Here is a 24,853-nt window from a genome sequence, read left to right as displayed (position 1 = left end):
AGCTCTAAACACACTAGATTTCTGACCTGCAAGGAATTTTTTCTCTGAGAAACCTGCTCTGGAGAATACCTGTGTTTCTAAAAATTGTTATTTGTGTGACCATTATGGTCCTGGATACCATGGAGATCAAGAGAAGTTTAGAATCTCAGTGCTTGCAAGTTTAAAATCTAAATGGAGAAATAAGACCTATACACAGGACATTGTCAAAACAAAATAAAACAATATTTAATGAGATGTTAAATTGTGTGCTATGAACCATACTTTAGAATTTCATGGAGGAACGGTATCAAGGAATTAGTCCCTTGGAGAAGAGGGGACTTGAGTTATCCAGGGTAAATGAGACTCAGATAAAAGGAGAATGGGAGGGACATTCCAAGCGGGGAGGAAAGGCAGATGTCGTAAGAGTCGGGCACGACTTAGCAACTGAACAGCAACAGGAATGAAGCCACAAAGGGACAAGGCGAGCCAGTGGGAGGCGTCGACGATGCTGACCTCATGGAACAGGGAGGTGCAAGGATCGCCTACAAAGAGAGATGGAACTGGCGTCTTGGGAGAGACAGTACTTTGTTAAATAGAAGTGTTCCAGGCAGAGTTTTCACACCTTTGAGCCCTGACCTCAGGTGGTAGAAGCACCCATACTTAGCAAAGACAACGTACGCAGACCACAGACGGCTTTCAAGACGTGGGGGCGCGGTAAGTTTTACCCGCGCGTTCTGTTCCTCCGCGGCCCTTAGAGGCGCTCGGCCACTGCAACGAGGAACGGCTGGCGTCGCCCCAGGCGCCCCCTAGAGGCTGACAGTGGCCCGGCTGAGACTGCCCGGCTCTGCGATCCATTTTCTGATGTTGGTAAGCTGGCTGTATCTTCTCTCCACCTCCTGCTCAATTTCATGTCCGCTTGTGCTGTGCTCAGTCGTGTCCAACTTTTTGAGGCTCCGTGACCTGTATGAAGCCCACCAGGCTCCTCTGTCCATGGGATTTCCCAGGGAGGGATACTGGAGTAGGTTGTCATTTCCTTCTCCAGGGGATCTACCCAGTCCAGGGAAGATGTGTCTCTTGAGTCTCTGCGTTGGCAGTTGGCAGGGGCATTCTTTGTTACTAGTGCCACCTGGTGGGTGCTGGGTGCTAAGTCTCCTCAGTTGTGTCCCACTCTTTGCGACCCCGTGGACTGTAGCCCACAATGCTCCTCTGTCCACGGGATTCTCAGGCGAGGATACTGGGGTGGGTTGCAATGCCCTCCTCCAGGGGCTCTTCCCAACCCAGGGATCGAACCTAGGTCTCTTACATCTCCTGTACTGGCCAGGCAGGTTCTTTACCACTAGGGCCAGCTGGGAAGCCCGGAATCACCCAGTTTCACGTGATGTCCCAAAAAGCATGAGCCTCGTGGGAGAGCAGATTCTCCATTCAGATGGGCTGGACTCAAATATAAGCTGTTCCACTTGCTGGGTGTGTGGTTTTCAGCAAGTTTCTCTGATCCTCAGTTTTCTTATCTGTAAATAGGGCTATTGGTGGATGGGAGGGATAGGTTGAACTGTGTCCCCCAAAGATGTGTTGATGCCTTAACCGTCTGAGGAGGTGCCTTCTGAACTGAGAGGTGGTGACTGAGAACCAGCCAGGCTGAGATCAGGAGGCTAGTGGACCAAGAGGCGGGTGCGGAGGGGGAAACTGTAGTCAGGAAGAAAAAGGGCCCTAGGCCTGAGGACGCCAGAGAGAGTCCCGGTGACCTAAGTCCAGCGTGCGCATGATGCATTCAGAGCTGAGGAGTCGGACTGGGAAAGGCCCGGGAGGTCAGTTGCTGCAGATTGGATTTGAAGGTGATGAAAGGCATTCGGATGGTTTTCAGGTGAAAGAAAGAGAAAGGAGAGAGCCTGAGGGGAGGAAAACAAATCTAGATTCCAGAGAGAGGACTCTTCTCCAAGGAGGTTCACGCTTATAAACTAAACATTTTCAAACAATCCTGTCTCCTGCACAGCTGTACCATGCCTTTATGAAGATGGTAAAGCATAGAGTTTAAGAGAACAGAATCCAGACCGCATCCCGCCCCCTCCCCAAGCAGGCGTTAGCGCGGCTCTGTCCTGTAAGGGAGGGTGCCTTGGGCAAGTTGCTTGTATTTGAGCTTCAATCTCCCAGTCTCTAAAATGAGACTTTATTCCTCAGTTTTGTTATCAGTAAAATGGGAAGGAGAATGTATACGCTTATGTGTATTGTTAGCATTAAATAATTTAACATCAATAAAGTGTTTTGCCCAGTGCCTGACACTGAGTTTACTATTGTTACCATTGTTGTTAGTATTTATTCCCTTAAATATCAATGTGTACTGTTTTATAATTTTCATTTTCTTTTGGGTGACTTAGCTGTTTCCACCTTTCATCTTTTGCATTTTTGAAGTTTTTCTATTTTTAACTTGAGATATTTATAACACTTCTTATTTGACATTCATGCTGATTATCTTTTAATCTTGAATCTTTTGTTGTATAAAAATTTAAATATTTTATTTGACCTAGTTATCATTTCATATATTCTTCTGTGGTGTCAAATCTGAGAGACATATTATAATCATTCTTCCAAAGAACTGTGGTTTTCTGATAATTTTTAAATGACAGAGTAACTACTTATGTACACCATTTGAGGGTTTGAGTTTATGCATTAGTATAAACCATTGTCTTGCCTCCCTTTTCCTGATCACAAAGTTACCTAGTTATCCCAAAACCACTTAAAAAGAATATTGTTTTAAATTAATTAATTAAAATGAGGCTTTACTAAGACAAGCCATTATATCAAAGCCTGGAGCCTAATAAGCACCTTAAATGTTAGTGATTTTATGGCAGCACTGCCTCTGTCATCAACACTGACAGACTGTATCATGGTACTTGCAAGATCTGAGTTATCTAGGGGGAAGTAGGGACCAGATTTAAGTTTTCATAATTACTTTTCTCAATGCTGTACCAAGTTTTTTGCATGTAGTAGGGAATCAATAAATATCTGTTACATTACTAAAAGGAAGAATGCAGGTAGTCAGTGAGTATTTGATGAATTGCTTAGCTGAACCACTTACAAGCTGATTTCCAGTCATCTGCGCCTCATGGATGATATGTCCTTTTCTGAAAGAAAGTGAAAGTGTTACTCACTTCAGTCATTTCTGACTCTTTGCAACGGCATGGACTGTAGCCCACCAGGCTTCTCTGTCCATGGGATTTTCCAGGCAAGAGTACTGGAGTGGGTTGCCATTTCCTTCTCCAGGGGATCTTCCCGACCCAGGGATGGAATCCGAGTCTCCTGCATTGCAGGTGGATTCTTTACCATCTGAGCCACTAGGAAAGCATGTCCTTTCATATGTATTGTCAATTAGATGACAGTCTTTTCAAGGCCCCTTTGAATTAAAAATCATGATTTTTTTTTATGTTCTACGGATGAGAAGCCTTAGGGTGAAATGGAGGTGTAGCTTGTCATATATAGACTTTGTATCTATCTGAGACAATATATTTGTGATAAAATGCCTCTACTTATGCAGGACCATGGCTGAGTTGCATAAAATACCCATACATATTTCATATTATCTAAGCCAAGGCTTCGGCTTGAAAAATGAAGGTTGTGCCGTCAAACTCAGAATTGGGGCAGACATTGTGATACAAAATCTGTCGACAAACAAAATTAATGTTCAGAGAATGAAGGGGACACAGCAATGATGCACAGGTATCTTTGGAAAGAAACTCCATAGCTCAGCAGTGTCTTACACGGAGCAGGTAGCTGTTGAAGTTTGCCGAACGGCCCTGACCGCAGACCTCAGCAGCGGAGAGATGTAAGGAGCTTTGGTGACAAAGATAATAAACAACAGTGTTATACGGTGTTAGAACAAGTATGCTTTGGGGTAAGATAACTCAAATTCAGACCATTCCATCCCAAGTTATGTTTTCTCGAGCAAGATACTTATTCTGTGTCTCCACAGAGACTTAACCATGCAAGACTTGGTGGGTCTGTTATCAGCATCGCATTGGAGATGCATATGAGCACCTAGTGAGGATCCCACATATATTACTTGTTGGTTCTGCTATAGTTGTTATTATTTTTATTATTACATGTTCATCAGTTCAATCATAAGCATTATATTTCACACAAAGGGAAGGAAAGGTATTTCCAATTCTACCATTACAGAATTAAGGGGAACGTGTCAGACTCACCACCACCCCACCACACTGAGTAGAACCAAAAACCTGAGTAAAACGTGTGAACCTATGGATTCAACTCAGCTCACTGACAGAGAAGGGGACCATTGTAGAATCATCACAGTAGGTGAGGAGACACACTTAACAAGACCAGAGACTTCCTCAATCTGTAAGATTTCATGGTGGAAGTCTGTGAGAAAAATCTGTGAAACTCTGTAAGATTTCATGATGGAAACCTATGGTATATACAAGTACCACAATATCTAGTTGTAGAGACTGAGCAATATCCTCTGAAAACAGAACAATGCAGCAATATCTGTTCCTAACCCTTTTTTTCACCTTTGTAGTGGAGGCACTGGCCAGTGCAACAGGGCCAAAATAAATAAGTACATATGCAGATACTCACAAAAATAAAAAAATAAAGTTGAAAAATAAAAGCTATAAAATTAGAAATAAGTAAAATTACCTTCTTTTGCAGATGAAATAATTATTTATATAGATATTTCTAAGACTGCTAAATCTAATAAGAAAAATGAACAGGATTGCAAGATCCAGTTGTCAATATATGAAAAGAAATTTTATTTCTCTATACTTCCCAAAAGTTGGAAGATATTTTTAATTACCAATTCCAAGAGCATCAAAATTTATAAAATAGGGATACATTTTATGAAAGATGTACAAGAGCCTTTTACTAAAAACTACAAAATGCTGCTGAGAAAAAATTAAGGGGAACTAAATTAAGAAATATAGCTATTTTTTTTGGTAAGACTCCATATTGCTAATTGCTAAATGCATCTATAAAATCAACGCAAACCTAATTGTAATCCCAGTGGGTGAGTTTGTTAATTTGGCAAAGAGATTCTAAAATTTATATAGAAATGTAGAAGATCTAGGCTTTAACCTATTTTGAAACAACACTTTTAAACTTTGGAAACAATATTCATTTTAAATAACAAATCTTTTCAGCTCTCTAAGACTTGCCGTTATTCTGTATTTATCAAGGTAGCCTGGCATTGGCACAGACATAGGTAAGTGAGTCTATGGATCTGAGTAGAGAATTCAGAATAGACACATACCTGTACTTGGTCAACTGATTTTTGTTTCTTGGGGGGGAAGCATACTAAAATGTTTCAATGGGGAAAAAAAAAGTCTGTTCAACAAGTGAATAATTGCATAAACATATGCTGGGAGGGATTGGGGGCAAGAGGAGAAGGGGACGACAGAGGATGAGATGGCTGGATGGCATCACTGACTTGATGGACGTGAGTCTGGGTGAACTCCGGGAGTTGGTGATGGACAGGGAGGCCTGGTGTGCTGCGATTCATGGGGTCGCAAAGAGTCGGACACGACTGAGCGACTGATCTGATCTGATCTGATGGGACAAAAGATGAACTTCAGTGTCGTCGTCTGCTGCTGCTGCTAAGTCGCTTCAGTCGTGTCCGACTCTGTGGGACCCCATAGACGGCAGCCCACCAGGCTCCCCGTCCCTGGGATTCTCCAGGCAAGAACACTGGAGTGGGTTGCCTTTTCCTTCTCCAATGCATGAAAGTGAAAGTGAAGTCATCAGTCGTGTCCGACACCTAGCGACCCCATGGACTGCAGCCCACCAGGCCTCTCCATCCATGGAATTTTCCAGGCAAGAGTACTGGAGTGGGTTGCCATTGCCTTCTCTGACTTCAATGTCTACCTCACTCATAATGTAAAATTTAAATGAAGATAAACTTAGACTGAAACATAGGAACAAAAGCTAAGAAGCTTTATAAACAAAACGTTAGAATATGTCTTTACACCTTAGATTAGGCAAATATTTCTTAGGACACAGAAACACTATCCAAGCAAAAATTTGATAAACATGACTTCTCACCAGACATTTTTAAGAAAATTAACATGCATCTCCTTGGATGCCATAAGGCGAATATATTCAGAATAAATGAAGAAACACTAAAACAATAAAAGAAGCAAACAAACCAATAATAACTGCAACTAGGTATTTTAGCCAATATGTGCATGAAAAAATGCTCAATATTATTAACCATCAGGGAAATACAAATTAAAAACCACAATGAGACACCAGTGAACTTTTTAAGTGGCTAAAGTAAATAAACAAGCCATCTGACCATCACTAGAAGCTGGCAAATGCACACAGCAGCTGAGAGCCTCTTCTGTTACTGGAGGGAGTGTTAAATTATGTAACTAGTTTGAAATGGTTGGCACTTTCTTATAAAGTAGATCATTCACCAATTCTGTGACCCTACAAACCCACTTTTAGGTATTTATCCCAGAGTAAAACGTTCACATAATGAGTATTCAAGAATGTTCATAACCACTTTACTCATGAGAAAACATTTTTATGTGGTATATCCATTCAATGGCTTGTTGCTTAGCAATAAAATGAACAAAGTGATAGATACTACAACATGGATATGTCTCAAAAATATCCGCATACCTTGTCCTGTTTATCTCTTCCATTTGACTGTTCCTGAGTTATATTCTTTTATAATAACTCAATAATCTAGTAAGTAAAATGTCTCTCTGAGTTCTGTGAGCCACTGTAGCAAATTAATCAAACCCACAGTGGGGTCGTTGGAATTTCTTGTCTGTAGCTGGTGGGTCAGAAGCGCTTGGACTTGCTGTTGGCACCTGAAGTTGGGGAGGAGGGGGCAATCCTACAGAACTGGGCTCCTAACCTGGGGGATTTGATGTTCTCTCCTGCCACATAGTGTCAGAATTGACTTGAATTGTAGGACACCCAGCTGACGCCAAAGAATTTTTGAAGATAGAAAACTTGCCCACAGTCATATGTTGGAATTGGGTTCTGAACCCCTTAGTTAGAATTATGCACTTCACATGTGTTCATTTTAGTCTGTGTAAATTTGCATCTAAAAAAGTAAATACAAAAGTGTCATAAAACATTTTTAATCCCAAATAAGACACTTTTATAGATCATCCTAAAATTCAGTAGTGTTTTCCATAAAGAAGGTAAGAGTAATATTTACATTCTATAGTTAATCTTAGATTTCAGATGGCTTTAGAGTTCACATATTCTGTTAAAAGGGCAAGCTTTACACTCAGGGTTAGTTATTATTTCCATCTGTGTTCACCATGAAAATATAGAATAAGCTGCTGTGGAAGTTCATTCTGTTTATCCTATATTCTCTAAGAAAAGTGAAATAAAACATTTCTAATATGGTGCACTTAATAGAAATACTAATAGACATATCTTAACAAAATATTTTAAATAAATACTTACCCAGAAATATGATATACATAATAAAGAGTTATTTTGTGTGTGTATGTTAGTTACTCTGTTGTGTCCAACTCTTTGTGACCCCCCTGCCAGGCTCCTCTGTCCATGGGATTCTCCAGGCAAGAATACTGGAGTGGGTAGCCCTTTCCCTCCTCAAGGGGATCTTCCCAACCCAGAGACTGAACCCATGTCTCCTGGATGGCAGGCTGATTCTTTACTGTCTGAGCCACCGGGGAAGCCCCAAGAGTTATTTTACCTAAAATAATTTTCATTGTAACAGCAAGTTAACCCTTAAATGTGCCAAAATATTTTTATTAATGCTTTATACCAGTCACGGTAAGTCCCACGTGATAACCTTGGTGTTTCATTGACCGATAACCCTGCAAACTTGTAATATTGCCTTCTCCACCTCTCATTTTGAATGTGGAAACAGAGGCCCTCAAGCTTTATAGAGGCTGAATTCATGACTCTGAGCCGGTTCTCAATCTGCTTATCTACCTGTCTAAGTGGTTAGTAACTTAACTCAGAGCTGAATGAGCTGATCAGACTTAGGCGTATTATCAAGTATATATAGATTTTTGTTTGCCAAGGTCCGTGGACATGGAAGGAGAGTTGTGTTCTTGACTCTTTGAAAAGCAGAGAGTTAGGTTTATCGATTCAGAAGGGCCTGTGTTTCCACTCTCTAAATAAGAGACTGTTAACAAATGTCATATCATTGTGGCAAAAAACTTTCTTACAATGCCAGATTCCTTTGTTCCATTCTCTTGCACCTTAAATAGACTGGTACATTTAAGCACTCAAAATCAGATCATTGGGAGACGTTACATAAAAGTCCCTGAGTGCGTTTCCCTCCCTTCTTGTTAAAATGTCAGCACCCAAGTCTAACCTTGGAGAGCGTATTGTTTGCCAGATGAATAATCTGAGCCAGTGAGTGATGCTTTCCCTCAGGCCTGTGTCCGTCATAGAGGATGAAGCCACTGTTCCCTCAGACTTCAACACCTGAAGTCTTAAAAATGATGCTTTTTCTTTATGAAGTCAAACAATTGCAAGTTACTGATCTTCCAGGTTCAAATGATGACCCTCAGTAAACCTGTATGGCGTTCCTGAGAGGGCAAACCTGTTTTCTTTTTCCAGAATGATGACAAAACTCTATTGAATACCAGGAAAGGCAGAATTAATAAAATGTTGGTAGCACTGAAAAAGGGAAAAGAAAAGAAAAACAAATAATTACTAATTATTGAGCGTTCTGCACGCACTACCTCATTTGTCTTTTCAGTGGTAGTGGAAGTATGCCATTAGCATCACAGAGAACTGTGGCTCAGTCAGGGGATAGTAAGGGTCTCCCGGGTGGCTCAGTGGCAAAGAGTCTGCCTGCCAAAGAGGGAGACACAGGAGACACATGTTCTGTCTCTGGGTTGGGAAAATCACTGGAGTAGGAAATGGCAACCCACTCCAGTATTCTTCACTGAGAAGTACCGTGGGCAGAGGAGCCTGGCGGGCTACAGTCTATGGGGTCACAAAGAGTCGAAGGGCTGAGCAGGCGGGGTGATGTTATCTGCACAAAGTCACTCAGACGCTAAGAGGTACATTTTGGGGATTTTTTTTTTTTTGGCCATGCCTCAGAGTGTTTGCAATCTTAGCTCCCCAACCAGGGATCAAACCCATGCCCCCTGCAGTGGGAGCATGGAGTGCTAACCACTACACCACCAGGGAAGTCCCTGAAATGGGGATTGAAACTTAATTCATTTTTGACCCCATATCCCTTATATGTGAACATTTAGTCATTTGAAGGATTTCCTCAAAACTCACTTCTTTGTTCTTTTCTCATAAGCTTAGGAATTACTGAATATTAACCTGTTAACCTTTGATTCTTCCTCACAGAAAGTTATTCTTAAATAGGGAAGGGAAAAATAACACGTACCCTCAGGAGCCAAAGTTGTCGGGTCCTGTTTACCCTCCTGCAGTTCCTCCCCCTCCCCAGCTCTGTCCACTCAGCTTACATTCCATGAGTTGAAAGCTCCTGCTGATAAAATAGAAGCTGTTAATAATGGTCAACATCGCACTCTAGCTTTTCACACTGGGTGCTTGAACGTCCAGATCCCAGTCTTATCCCTGAGTGTTCTGTCTGCTTTCCATGGGCGGTCTCGTTCACAGCCACGGGCCAAACGATCCTGTCTGTGTTGCTTGATTTTGGATCTTACTTCCCAGCGCATAGGTCTTCACTGTGCTCCAAATTCTTGAGTTCAGCTAGTTCTTCACTTAGAACTTTCACTGGCACTTAGAATTCAACAAATTCAAAGCCAAACTCAGTCACCTCTCTGCAGAATAAACATCATAAATGTGATAAAGTGAAAGGGGAAGCCACTCAGTCGTGTCCGACTCTTTGCGGCCCCATGGGCTATGCAGTCCATGGAATTCTCCAGGCCGGAAAACTGCCATGGGTGGGCTATCCCAGGTCTCCCGCATTGCAGGCAGATTCTTTACCAGCTGAGCCACAAGGAAAGCCCAAGAATACTGGAGTGGGTAGCCTATCCCTTCTCCAGGGGATCTTCCCAACCAGGAGTTGAACGAGGGTCTCCTGCATTGCAGGTGGATTCTTTACCAACTGAGATATCAGGGAAGCCCAAATGTGATAAAGAAGGGATGAAAAGCAAATAAGGAAGGAAGGAGCAGTTTTGCATCCTGTGTTCCACTTTTCGTGGAAGGGAACTAGCCGTCTGGTGGCCAGCTAGGCATCAGAGCCCCGCCTTTGATCTTTACCAACTGAGATACCAGGGAAGCCCAAATGTGATAAAGAAGGGATGAAAAGCAAATAAGGAAGGAGGGAAGGAGCAGTTTCGCATCCTGTGTTCCACTTTTCGTGGAAGGAGACCAGCCGTCTGGCGGCCAGCCAGGCGCCAGGGCCCCGCCTTTGATCGCTCTTGTTTCATGCAGCCAATCAGTCACCAGGACTCGCTGGCGTTACAGTCTGTGTGTTCCTCAAACATCCATCCTTTTTGCCACTAATGCTATTCCGTCTCTGGCATCTGTTTTCAGATCAACCCACTGGCTTTCTAAAGGGGCTCCTATTTTTCACTATCCGCTCCTTCAACCCAGACTGCATACTGGCGTAGGAGTGTGCTATCTCTCAGCCGTGTCTGACTCTTTGCAACCCCATAGACTGTAGCCCCGCCAGGCTCCTCTGTCCATAGGATTTTCTAGGTAAGAATACCGGAGTAGGTCACCATTTCCTCCTCCAGGGGATCTTCCCAACCCAGGGATTGAACATGTGTCTCCTGTGTCTCCAATACTGGCAGGTGGGTTCTTTACCAGCTGAGCCAGGGGAGTCATAGGAGGTAAAGATTTAGCGATGAAAATTTGCACATGCCGCTCCCTGCTCCTACTGTGGTACTACAGGGTGGAAGGCCCGGGTTTGATCCTGGCTCCATCATTTATGACCTTGGTAAAGTCACAGAAGCTCTCTATGCATCAGTTTTCTTTTTTGTAAAATAAGGATAAACTTATGGGGCTATTATGAGATTAACTGCATGAAAATCATACTCTGTAAATGCTATATAAATTTCAATTTCTTTCATTTTTTTCCTTATTATTGCTTAAACACTTCAGTAAAGCCCAAAACTCCATGACAAGACTTACCAGCTTTGTGTGTGTGTGTGTGTGTTCTGACCACCATGGGCCTCACTGGCTTAATTCCTCAACACTCTCCACTCCCACTGCAGAAGCTCTGGCTATAAATTTCTTTTACTTTTTCCAGTGTATCTTGCTTTCTTTTATCTCTGGCTAGTCCTTATGTCTGGAATATGTTTTCCTAGCCTCCCACCTCCCCCATCTCCTTCTAAGTCTCAGTATAGATATTTCTTCCTCGTGGAAGCTTTGCTTGGACCCCCTAACCTGGTTAGGTGCTCTTCCTCAGTGATGCCATGACACCCGATACTTGCTCCATCTACGCTTACCGTGCCTCTCCAGAGATTGTGCCTGGCCGTCTGCACATCTGTCTTCACCGCCAAGCGGGCCAGCGCCACGAGCGTGAGCTCCGTCTGCCTTGCTTCCTCTGACACAGTGCCCACTGCAACACATGTTCTTAATATTTACTGAGTGTGTTAAACGAATGGACTTTGTGAATTTTGTTGATGCATAAATGTTCAAAATCAAATATTCTCCCTACTATGACCAGTTTCTAATGGAAAATATAAAGAAAATAAATAAATTCTTAATACTTAAGTTGGTAGAGACATTACTTTGACTAGACGGCCAACAAAGTTCCGTCTAGTCAAAGCTATAGTTTTCTCAGTGGTCATGTATGGATGTGAGAGTTAACTATAAAGAAAGGCGACTCTTGAGAGTCCCTTGGACTGCAAGGAGATCCACCCAGTCCATCCTAAAGGAAATCAGTCCTGGGTGTTCACTGGAAGGACTGATGCTGAAGCTGAAACTCCAATACTTTGGCCACCTGATGCAAAGAACTGACTCATTGGAAAAGACCCTGATGGTGGGAAAGATAGAAGCAGGAGGAGAAGGGGACGACAGACGATGAGATGGTTGGATGGCAGCACCGACTCAATGGACAAGAGTTTGAGCAAGCTCTGGGAGTTGGTGATGGACAGGGAAGCCTGGAGTGCGTCAGTCCATGGGATCGCAAAGAGTCAGACATGACTGAGTAACTGAACTGAACTGAACTGAAAGTTGGTAGATGGGACTGTGGAGAAGGAAAGTCTCCCTGCCTCCCAACAATTTGCTATTTTGGGCTACAGTTCCTAAACTCATTAGTGAAAAATTAGCTAGGGTCATAATTTTGATTTGATTTTTCTCCCACTGTCACAGGTTAATCACTCTATTGATTTCTTCAAACTTAATAAAAATTACTGTCTTTCATAACCCTTATAGTGTAGATTATCACAGTCTCAAGACCCAAAGATTACTGAAGAATTACAATTTGAAGAGCTATGATTTATTAGTTATATCAATTTTATTTAAATCAACAGAAGAATATAAACTTCCTCTTAAATTCATTTGCAATTCCAAAGAAACTTCCACAGATACGTGTGAGGTACAGTCGTAACCACTTAATTATGCTTCCACTATATTAAAACCACTTTTAATGTTCGCCTGAATCATTTTTTTTTCTTGAATTGCCAGTGGTGATACAGACACAGTAGAGCATTATATTTGGAAGTCAGGGAGCATTCTTCAATAATCCCAAAGGTAGTGAATGAAACTACTATAAAATATCATAAGTAATAGGAAAAGTACAATAAGTAACAAACTATAGCAACATTTTCTACACGAATTTTCAAGATATTAAGTTGCTACAAATATTTTTTTCCAAAACAAAAGAAAATAAAAAGAATGGAATTGGATAAGAACTTTACAAAATATGATTTTCTCAAAAAGAGGAAAATTTTAAATGCAAAAAAGATTGCCTTGCATTCTCCACACTATCTGGAAAAATAAGCGGTGAGAGGAAACTGTAGTAACTTCTCTAACCAATCTCCCTTTTCTGTCGATTGAATGGATACATTTAAAAATAAAAGCCCTGAAATAACAAACCAGATTTTTCTTTCTTCTCTACTATCCCTGAGGCCATTTTAATCCTTTACATGGTAAAAATAGCTCCCAAAATAGGTAAGAATTTTCCAAGGGAAAGCAGTATTTCAATTTTCTTCATTCAATGTCTGCCTTCTCCATATCATCTGAATTCTAATTCTGCAGAGTTCCTTTATGTCTTTCCTCAGGACAATACAGTAGTAATTTAATAACTTTCTTCCTCCCTCCCTGATTCCCTCCCTCCTTCCCTCCTTTCTTCCTTCCTCTGAATCTTTAGCACAAGCTTGTTTTCCGCTACCAATTTGTTTATGACCTTTAATTTCCCCCTTAAGGGATCATGGCTCACACCCTGAGAGCCTGGCATGGGGGGAGGGGGAGTGATGTTTCTCTCCATCTGTTGTTTGTCATGCTAAATTTAGATATCTCTGGCAGTGCCCAGATTTGATAATGATAGGTGAGGGCGTGTTATATATGTGCTAACAGAAAGGTATTTTATAATTCCTGCATCAATGAGCAATTTCCAACCCACTGCAGTCTTTCTTGCTTGCAGTAAACCTTAACTACAGAACGCTCAGCCAGAATTACTAACAAAATAACCTTTTCAAGTGATGCCTTTTTTCTTTTCCTAGCATCGTTTGCAGCATGATGCCCAGTGAGGTAGAACTCCAAATTCTAAGTATGTATTTAAATAAGAGAGCTGACACATAAAAATTGCTTGCTTCTTTCCATTTCTAGAAACAGCGTTGTCCATTTATCTTGGGGTATTGTTTTTTGGTGTTTACTCACTAAGTCGTGTCCGACTCTTTGTGACCCTGTGGACTGTAGCCCACCAGGCTCCTCTGTCCGTAGGATTTCCCAGACAAGAATACCGTCACTCAGTTGTGTCGGACTCTTTGTGACCCCGTGGACTGTAGCCTGCCAGGTTTCTCCATCCATGGGATTTTCCAGGCAAGAGTACTGGAGTGGGTCACCATTTCCTTCTCCAGGGGATCTTCCCAACCCAGGAACTGAACCTGTGTCTCCTGCACTGGCAGGCAGATTCTTTACCACTGAGCCACCTAAGTTTCTTTTTTTTCCCCCACCTTATGGTTTGGTGAGAAAATGGACATGTTTGCTTATGGAGCTCAGAGGCCTGCTGGGAATGAAAGGATAATGATCCAGATTCCTTCCCATTGAGTTTCCATGTTTTTAAGTGATGTCTGGAGGACCTGGAGTTATGACTGGGACACACAAATCCCTAAAGGGAGAGAACTGTGATGAATGGAGGAATTAGTGCTAGCATCCCAGACTCAACACCAACCCACCAGTCTATATGTCGGGTCATATAACAGGTAAGTTACACTTGTTCCCTCCCTGACTCAGTTGCTCAGGCACCATGAGTGTGGAAGAAGGTCCCCTGTACGACCTCTTAAGTCTTATGAGTGCTGGTCCTCCCAACTGGGAGCAGTGACACGCAGCAGTAGCAGCAGCAGTGGAGAAGGAAGTCTCACCTCCCTTTCTCTGATGACCGTCAGCACGCCAAAGCTGTTAGATCCTGCGAGTGAGACTTAGAGAGGTGGAGAGTGAACTTCCCCAAGTGAGTGGGGTGAGAGCTCAAAGGCGTTGAATCCGAGTATACAGGTAAGCTTGGCCCCTATTGTGTAACTTCACCCAGAGAACTGACACCATCTGGTAATACAATTTCGTTGCTGCTGTTCAGTTGCTGAGTTGTGTCTGACGCTTTGCCACCTCAGGAACTGCAGCAAGCAAGCTTCCCTGCCCCATGCTGTTTCAGACTTTGCTCAAATTCATGTCCATTAATCGGTGATACCATCCAACCAACTCACCCTCTGTTGCTGCCTTCTCCTCCTGCCCTCAATCTTTCATGGACTTTAATTGTTATTCCAGTTGAGTGATCTGAGCAGAGATGAGGTAGTTTTGAGGTTGGAGGAAACAAAATAGACGCACGATGAAGAAACGTGTGCTCTATCACAAGGTGATTTAAATGTTTGAACTGCTTAGGAAATTTCCAGTACAAAACGTAGGCAGTAGGTGCTGGCTTTGCATGTGCTGACGTGGCCCCTGGAGCCTCACCTCCTGGAACCCCCCTCTGTGCAGGCGTGCAGTCAGGACAGAGAGCCCCCCGTGTGCAGTCAGGAGGGTGTCATGGAGCCGTGGCCCTTGGGTGGCCCCCACGCATGGTGGCTACTTGTCTGCTGGCTCGCTCCCTGGCCTGAGCTCCCAGCCAGGTCAGCTAATGATCCACTTTCCCTGGGGCTTCCTTCAGCTGCTCTAACCCCTGGGCCAGCTGTGTTCAGCTTTGTGATGGAAGGCCCAGCTTCTGCAGAGCACAGCGCTTTACGGTCAGAAGCAACAGAACTGATGCAGGTTCCTCTCCATCCAGCCTGTTCTCACTCCCGTCTACTTTACATCAGCTTCCCCTGTACCACACCCAACTCCCTGTCCAACGAGTATCAGCTCCAGCCTCAGAAATGGGGATAACAGTGTTAGAGCAGCTACGCACTCAGCTTCCACAATTACTTATCACGAGTTCAGTTCAGTTCAGTCACTCAGTCATGTCCACCTCTTTGCGACCCCATGGGCTGCAGCACGCCAGGCTTCCTTGTCCTTACTAAATCCATGTATATTCAGCCTAGAGTTCTGCTTCTCAGATTGAATCCCTATTGCTATGCTGTCACCTGGTACCAGATCTAGGACTATGGTGGTTACATGGACACTTCCTAGCAATATTACCTTTCAGTCAATCTTTTAAAGTTGTATATACTTAGGCAATTAATTCCCTTATTCTTCCAATTTGAAGAAATCATTTTAAGAAAGGTAATGCTTATTCTTCTGACAAATGTGTTTCCAAATCTGCTTCTTTACCTTCTTTCTAAGGCAGTCTCTTTCCATTCTTTCCCACCTTTGTTAGATTAAGAAAGATCAGGACGGCAGATTTGAATCTGAAGTTCTAGAAAGCTGAAGCTTATCTGTTTCTCCAAAGATTGAAAGTGGAGCGTTTATCACACTATTTTAGATGGGGACGTCTTTAATAGGGCTTCCCTGGTGGCTCAGAGGGTAAAGAATGTGCCTGCAATGCGGGAGATCCAGGTTCGATCCCTGGGTCAAGAAGATCCCCTGGAGAAGGGAATGGCTACCCACTCCAGTATTCTTGCCTGGAGAATTCCATGGACAGAGGAGCCTGGTGGGCAACAGTCCATGGGGTTGCAAAGAGTCAGACATGACTGAGTGACTGACACTTTCACTTTCTTTTTTTCTTTAATAAATCCCTAATGCGAGTGTGAGGACATCTGGCTGTGGGGACTTTTCGGTTGTGGTCCAGGGTTTTAAAATCCCAACCACCAGTGCACAGAATTCTTCATCAGTGTGCATGTTCTGTCAGCTCCACCTTCCCCCAGAAGTTGGCAAGAAAAGGAAGAAAACATCTAAGAAGGAAGGAGAGGGTGAAAACAGAGCGTGACTGATCACTTGCATAATTATCAGTGCACCTGCTCATCCCAAGCTTCTTCGGGTGCTCCTTCTAACTTGTAAAACTACCCTTAATCATTAAATTCCACTAAATGAACAAAATCATAACCATATTTCAGACACATGTAGAAAATTAGCTCATAAGAAAACAGTAAAAATGCCTCATTAAGAATTTAATTCTAGTAAAGTTCTTATAAATAATATGTTGAGTCAGGGTAATAACAATTTATTATAAGATAAATAAAGCAACATGCTACTTGATGTTGGAAACTGAGTACAAAGAGAGATTCCTGGTATATGTTTGAAAGGATCATTTCAGCAACAACAAGCTCATATTATGCGAGAGCAGCGTGGAAATACATACACTACCATATGTAAAATAGATAGCCAGTGGGAATTTGCCGTATGACACAGGGAGCCCAAAGCTGGAGCTCTGACAACTTAGAGGCATGGGATGGGGTAGGAGGTGCGAAGGAGGCTCAAGGGGAGGGAACATGTATATACCTGTGGCTGGTTCATGTTGATGTATGGCGGAAACCATCACAATATGGCAATTAATTATCCTCCAATTAAAGTGTGTTAGTTGCTCAGTCATGTCTGACTCTTTTCAACTCCATGGACCCATGGACTGTAGCCCACCAGGCTCCTCTGTCCATGGAATTCTCTAGGGAAGAATACTGGAGTGGATTGCCATTCCCTTCTCCAGGGGATCGTCCCTACCCAGGGATCAAACCTGGGTCTCCTGCATTGCAGGCGGACTCTACCCTCTTAACCACCTGGGAAGCCCCAACTAAAAATAAAATTAAAAAAACTCAAATGTCCAAAATATCATATGTAATATTATGCAATATAAGTGTATATAAGTATAATATAAGTATATATATATATATGATATTTGGCACGCTTAACTTAGTACACATATGCAAATATATTTAATATAAAAGTTATACATGTAAGCTAATTCTTTGTTCTTTATAAATTTTAGAAATATATCTTTGAAAATAGTGCTATAGCAACCATAGTGGGAATCACAAGTACACATAAAGCTGGACGCTTAAGTGCATTTGTGATCTGAGGTGAATCAAGGCCTCCCCATAACCACAAATAGGTCTCAGGACCCAACAGCGTTTGAATTACTCGTTTTACAGATGAGGAAACTGACAGTCAAGGATGTAGAGACCTGTGCGGTCACTGCAGGTCAGGATTCCAGAGTACCCTGACTGCTAATTCAAAACGCTAGCAAACTAGTATTTATCAGCAGCGGGAGGGGCAAGACGGGGATGAGGACTGAAAGGAACAGACAGTGGGTACAAAACAAATAAGATACAAGGGCGTTCTCTGCAGCACAGGGAGCACAGCCAATATTTTATCTTAACTTCTTATGGAGTATGAAGGGGCGTTTGGGGGAGAACGAATACATGTACATGTACGGCTGGGGCCCTTCACTGTTCCCCTGAAACAATCACAGTATTGTTAATCCACTATACCTCAACAAAAAATAAAAAGTTTAAATTAAAAAATATCAAATCGCTACGTAGTACGACTGAAATAATATGATATTGTAAGTAATTAAAAAGTATAAAAGTAGATACATGCCGACTCCCCACACTGGCCCCTCGTGGAAACAGCTGGTTATGGATAAAACGAAAGTGTAGCGTCCTAAAGCCGTGATCACCGCAGCGTTAGTTGCAGAGAAAGTGCACGCCCCATCCTTTACATAAAAACCCAAATCCACACGCTAAGAATATCCCTGTTGCTGGTGTGAACAGATTGCACACTTCAGGGAATGAGGCAGACTCAGCACACAGCTGGAGCGTGCTCGCTGCAAGCTCAGGCACTCCTCTGTGTCTGGAGCGTGCTCCCTGCAAGCTCAGGCACTCCTCTGTGTCTGGAGCGTGCTCGCTGCAAGCTCAGCCACTCCTCTGTGTCTGATCCTCTGCAGTGTCTCAGGTTTAAGCCCGTACAACCTCCTTCCACTAACAGAAGCCAAACTTCTTCTTTCAGCTTGTTAAGTTATTTGTGAAAAGTAGGAGATTGTAACAGATGACGAAAGAGCCATACAAACAATGGGGTCAGGTGGTTACTACATTCAGGACCAGGTTCGAGGGTTAAATAAGTTATTATTTCACCTTTACAATTGTTAGAAACTGCAGCAAGGGGAAAAGAGATTTGGGGCACAGGTCTCTGGATGTGATGTTTAAAAAGTTGCTCAAATATGATGTATGGCAGAAACCAACACAACATTGTGAAGAAATTATCCTCCAATTAAAAATGTTAAAAAATGAAAGAACAAGGTGCTTAAATGACTCATGTATGTCTCTAAATATTCATATATAAACATATATATAAGGCCCATAGGAATCATTTAAGACCTTGTTTTCATTTCTGTCTGGCTGTGCCAGCTCTTAGTTGCTGCATGTGGGATCTAGTTTCCTGACCAGGGATTGAACCCCGGCCCCCTGCATTTGTCTTAGCCACTGGACCACCGGGGAAATCCCTCATATAGGTCTTTTAACAGCCACTGCACACCTGCTAACCCATTTCCACCACTTACCAGCTTGGATATCGACCTCTCTGTGCCTCAGTTTCCTAATCTGTACGATTGGAGTGTAACAGCAGCTGTGCTCCGCCTGTAGACTGATCAGCTGTGTTAGAGTCCAGGAAACCCTTCTCACACAGTGGGTAAATGCGTGAAAGTCGTGAGTTTCCTGCCATCCCTTCTGTTCTACGTCGTCTCCCAAATACTGTGAGGACTGGAGGAGACTAAGATCTAAAGGGCCGTAGAGACACGGGCCGGGCTGGGGAGGTGATTACAGCGCTCCGTCTCACTGTGCCTACCTTGGGCGGCGGGATCTCCAAACACCAGCTCAGGTGACCAAGTCTACCTCCATGATGGTGGACTTAAGACCCTTCACTCTGTAGTTGTGAACCTTAGCTTCTAGGAAAAAACTCACTGGGAAAATGTCAGAAAACTTTGTCACAGGATGACATTCCCACCATAGTCTATGGAAATCAAGTAATAATCCAGGCTGTCTTATGGTGATTTCAGAATGTCAGTGATAAGGAACCCATTGCAAACAAACTAAGCACACCCACACACACACACACCCACACACCCCCACACACACTCACAGAAGTTGGAGGCAGAAACTCAAGGCACGTCGTCTTGTCTCTTCCGTACCCAAAGCCACCTGCATGATGTCTTCAACTGCTAAGTTCCAATGAATAATTATTGAGTGACAGCTTTGTCTACTAGACATGTCTTCTGACATTTTTTTCTAAAGAGAATTAATATTTTGAATTCTGGATAAGAAATCAATCTAGATTTTTTTCTATACTTTACAAAATTACTTCTATTTCTTTTGTTAAAATATGTTCTGTTAAGCCCTGGGAACTTACTCTTCATTGTAGAAGAACAGAACAAAATAAAAAATAACATTCTCAGCTTTTTCAATCAGATGTTTTAGACATCCTGGCCTAATTTGAAAAACGAGAATGCTGTTTTCAGAACTTTGAAGTTAAGATATTTTTGTGTGTCTGAACTTTAAGGTAACTGAAAGATGGGGAACATTTTCATGGCATTCTTTCTCTTTTAATAGGGTGTTATATATCACTCATAGGGGATAATTTGAGGAAATACAAGAGGAAACATTTACCCTAAAATTTGTCTCAAAATGGGCTTCCTGGGTGGCACAAGGGGTAAAGAATCTGCCTGCCAATGCAGGAGACAGAAGAGACGAAGCTTCAATCCCTGGGTCAGGAAGATCCCCTGGAGGAGAAAATGGCAACTCCTTCCAGTATTTCTTGCCTGGGAAATCCCATGGACAGAGGAGCCTGCTGGGCTGCAGTCCATCGGGTCACCAAGAGTAGGACACGACTGATCACACAAATTTTGAGTCCTTAACTGATTAAAATTATAATCACGCCATAATGTCAGCCTAAACTCTGCCTCTTCCCAGGCCCACCGCTTCCGTTTATGTGTTCATCCATTCATCCGACAGTCCTGCACTGACCATGAAGTTAGACACTGGAGGTGGAGAGCTGACAAATCCACAAAAGGAGCCTCAGGTCCAAGCAAGAAGGTGCAGACTCGATCAATTCAGCAAGTGTTTGTGGAGCCTCTCCTGATTATCAGGCCTTGTGCTAAGCTCTGGAGGTAGAGCTGTAAACAAGAAAGACAGACGTGCTGTCCTTACAGAATTTACAGGGTAGAAGTGAGCAAGCCAACACTTGAAGAGAGTTATAATCTCTATGAGAGTCATAGGTGAGGTAATCGTACACAAAGTGGTTGGCGGTTGTTTTCAACAGATAAGATAGTTAGAGGAGACCTTTGAGGGGGCGATCTGTGATCTGAGGGCACACGGAACTGAACGACGAGGAGAAACCATGTGGAAGACAGGGAGGAGGACGCTCCGAGCCAAGGAGCTACATCTGCCAAGGCCTGTTCCATGAGGAGTGGCCTGGAAAGGAGATAAGGGTGCGTAAAATGCGATAATGCAAGATGAGAAGTGGAGAAGCGTGCTGGGCAAGACGCAGTGAGAAACGCGATGCGTCCCCTTCGATTAGCACTGTGACATCAATGGCTGATTATCATCCATCCGGTACCTGTGTGTTGTATACGGGATCAGAACATCAGGAGAAACTAGAGATCCACACGAAAGATACAGAAGCAAATCAAATTTACAGAAAGGTTGAGAGAACAGGGCAGAGAGCTCCATACGTCCTTTGCCTAGGGGCTTCCCCCCAGTTTCTAATCTCCCCGTTGATGTCCTCTGAAGTCACAAGATGCTAATCCAAGTTTGTATGACACCAGCTGTCAGCTCTCTGATCTCTAATCTGAGGCAGGACCCTAATCTTCTGTGGACGTTAATTTTCAGTGCTAACAATCGGTTATTTTGTGGAATGTGGTTTCTCTAGTATTTATGACTTGACTAGGGTATGCATTTCTTTTCTCACCAGATTATCACCTACGTGATGTTTTATTCTTTTGCTCACACCCTACCCGTGGCTTGCAAGCCAGATGTGTTCCATTGCTGGTGGTGCGAAGTCTGGTTACTTGATTAAGATGATACCTGCCTGGCACTGTTGTCTCTAAGAAGTAACTGTCCTCCATCTTATAATTAATAATGTTTTGTAGAGAGGTAATTTGAGGCTAATCAAAATCCCATTCTCACTTTACCACTGGTTTTAACACCACTAATATGCCTTGCGTGAATTAATTATTAGTATGATTATTACTATGGAATGGAGATTTTCTAATTACATAGTTTCTTTTAGAGTTATTAGTTTGCACTTTATTGTATGGAACACCTCATTTGATTCATACAACTACTTGTTTATGTTAGTGTGGACTTAACAGATTCTAGTTTAATTTAATGAGTTATAATGGTTGGATAGCATCATTGACTCATGGACATGAGTTTGAGCAAACTCCAGGGGATAGTGAAGGACAGGGAATCCTGGCACACTGCAGTTCATGAGGTTGCAAAGCATTAGACACAACTTAATAACCACATATGGAGAAGGCGATGGCACCCCACTCCAGTACTCTTGCCTGGAAAATCCCATGGACGGAGGAGCCTGGTAGGCTGCAGTCCATGGGGTTGCAAAGAGTCGGACACGACTGAGTGACTTCACTTTCACTTTCCACTTTCATGCATTGGAGAAGGAAATGGAAACTCACTCCAGCGTTCTTGCCTGGAGAATCCCACGGACAGGGAAGCCTGGTGGGCTGCCGTCTATGGGGTCGCACAGAGTCGGACACGACTGAAGTGACTTAGCAGCAGCAATGACCAAATAACAACAGTCTCTTACATTTTTACTAATTTTTAGGCTCAAAATTTCCTTCATTTTAGCCAGTGGGGAGCCCCTTCAAGCTGCCTACACATCGTTTTCACACGTCCTCATTATTTTCTGAGACTTTTTTAAATTTCTGGCACAGCAAACTGTTGCAGGCTACCTTGTTATTTTCCTGACGTGGACCCAGGGATCTGCCATTTCTCTGATGAGACCTGGCTCCTTTCCATAGAGAAATGGAATTTAGAAACCAAGATCTGGACACTAGCTGTGCTCATGGCCACTAGGATGTCAGTGACTGTAGAATCTCAGGGTGCAGAATTCATATCAGCATCTCCAATTCTGATCCAACAATGTAAAGTTCATTCTAGCTTTTCCGCTTCCCTTTTCTCCTCCCTTCTCCTATTCCATTTCAAAACCCTCCTCAGATAGATCACAACCCCCAGCAGACTGACTGAAAAAAATCACGAAAAAAAGAAAGAAGGTAGATATTCAGTTTTTTTTAATGAATCAATTTAGTGATCCCTCAGTGGAATAATTTCTACTGACTGTATCTTGTTTCAGGCTCATTCCATTTACCACCATACCCAGCCTCTTAATTTAAATGGTTAGCCAACAGCAGCTTTCCCTTCTAGGACCTTTTGCACCAGCGTCACTGTTGTGTCCTTCTAGCCAGTGGCTACGGGGATATTCCTTTTAGAAACCTCTTATCTGGGCAAGGCACAGATAGGGGAGAGGGACTGTAGAAATTATGTTACAGTTGCTCAACCACAAATGAAGGACTGCTCTAGCAGTAAAGCGATGACTATGTCTCAGAAAAGGCTATGGTAGATGTCACAAGAAAAAATAAACTGTATCAAAAGAGTGAAGGAGGGAGATCGTTATCTAGAAACAGAAGGCGTTTTCACCAGCACTTAGTTTGTATTCTACCTCATTCTTATTTGGAGAACAAATAAACACCTAAGGAAAGATAAAACTGTTAGATTTAATAGAATCTGCAGAAGACCTTAAACTAAACACATCTAACAACAGCAGCAACAACAAAAAAATCGATGATGGAAATGTCAATTTCCTTAACAGCTTCCTCTATTTTCTTTTCTGATGCCAGATACAAATTCACTCTAAATTCTGTCACAGGGCTTTAGACCTGAGACATTGACAGTTGTTCAATAGTGGATTTTATACAAAAAGACTATGGGTTTGCAGAAATGCCTGAGTGGAGATGCATGACTCATGGGGAAGTGAGACTGCCTGACTTGTTTTCTAGGCTTCTTTTATCACCAAAGGCAAACATTTGATCCTGAAATCCCCATCATTTATGTATCCTATCCAGCCTGTGCTAAGTCTTGCTGCAGTATTTTTGTCTTCTTACAAAGAAGTCATTCAACAAACTCTAATAATTATCTTCTATCCTATCAGCATGGGATAAAAAGATGTGTCCAAGTTTCCTGTATTTATTCACAGTTCTCTACCAAGTAGTGACTGTGTGATAGGAATTATTCTTGTGCTGGGATGACATAGTGAACAAGGCAAAAGTTTGGCTTTTATGAAGTTTGTGGGAGATTAACATACAAATTAATGAGTACTTTTCAGAAGCTAGGAAATTCAAGTGAAAGTGTGAAAGTAAAATCTCTCAGTCGTGTCTGACTCTTTGTGACCCCACGGGCTATACAGTCCATGGAATTCTCCAGGGCAGAATACTGGAGTGGGTACCTTTCCCTTCTCCAGGGGATCTTCCCAACCCAGGGATCAAACCCAGGTCTCCTGCACTGCAGGTGAATTCTTTATCAGCTGAGCCACAGGTGAAGCCCAGGAATACTGAAGTGTAGCCTATCCCTTCTCCAAGGGATCTTCCTGACCCAGGAATTGAACTGGAGTCTTCTGCGTTGTAGGCAGATTCTTTACCAACTGAGCTCTCAGGGAAGCCCAGTAAATGCAAGGAAGGCAGTAAACTGAGGAGTTCTACTTTCAGCTGGATGGTCAAGGAAAGGCATCCCTGAAGAAGCGTTGCTGGATCTGAATGGCAAGAAGAGCCCAGTGTTATTTATTTATTTTGTCTGCGCTGGGTCGTGTTTGCTGCGTGGACTTTTTCTCTGGTGGTGAGCGGAGGCTCCTCTCTAGTTGTGCTGCGTGGTTTTCTCACTGTGCTGGCTTCTCTGGTTGCAGACCAGGAGCTCTGGGCCAGCGGGCTTCGACAGCTGCAGTGCACGGGCTGCGCAGTGGCAGCTCCTGGCTCTAGAGTGCAAGCTCAATAGTTGTGGCACAGGGGTCTTAGTTACTCCAGGTACGAAGGCTCTTCCGGGACCAGGGATTGGACCCGTGTCTCCTGCGTTGGCAGGCAGATTCTTTACCACTGAGTCCCCAATAAAGCCCCTAGAAAGGTTTTGAGAAGCATATTTGAAATAGTGGTGGCCCTTTCCATTTTGAAGAAGCAGGACGATACAAGCTGAGCGCTCCCTGTAAGGGTAAGTGCCTCAGTGGAAGTGCATTCAGTGCGTTAGGCAGACAGAAAGCAGTGCACTAGGAAGGCTGGGCGCAGGAGACGAGTATTAGAGATTAGGGAATACTTCAGAAGGGGAATATGTCAGGAGCCTTGATGATGTTTCAGAGTTTCTTAAGCAGTTAAGAAAGAGAAAGA

The 24,853-nt window shown here is 43.0% G+C and overlaps 1 long non-coding RNA gene across 1 annotated transcript in view; it reads left to right on the top strand.

Moving 5' to 3' along the window:
• The first annotated feature begins 414 nt into the window (after nt 1-414).
• LOC147359940 (uncharacterized) overlaps nt 415-24,853 on the top strand; it is a 99,343-nt gene continuing 74,904 nt past the window's right edge. Inside the window, exon 1 of the long non-coding RNA XR_015138548.1 lies at nt 415-693. This is a non-coding gene — a long non-coding RNA (uncharacterized LOC147359940). The remainder of the gene's footprint in view (nt 694-24,853) is intronic.

Source organism: Bos grunniens, chromosome 13, assembly GCF_055505025.1.
Source record: "Bos grunniens cultivar Pamir isolate PY7600 chromosome 13, Bosgru_T2T1.0, whole genome shotgun sequence".
NCBI lineage: Eukaryota > Metazoa > Chordata > Mammalia > Artiodactyla > Bovidae > Bos > Bos grunniens.
This window is presented reverse-complemented; position numbering and strand designations above follow the sequence as displayed.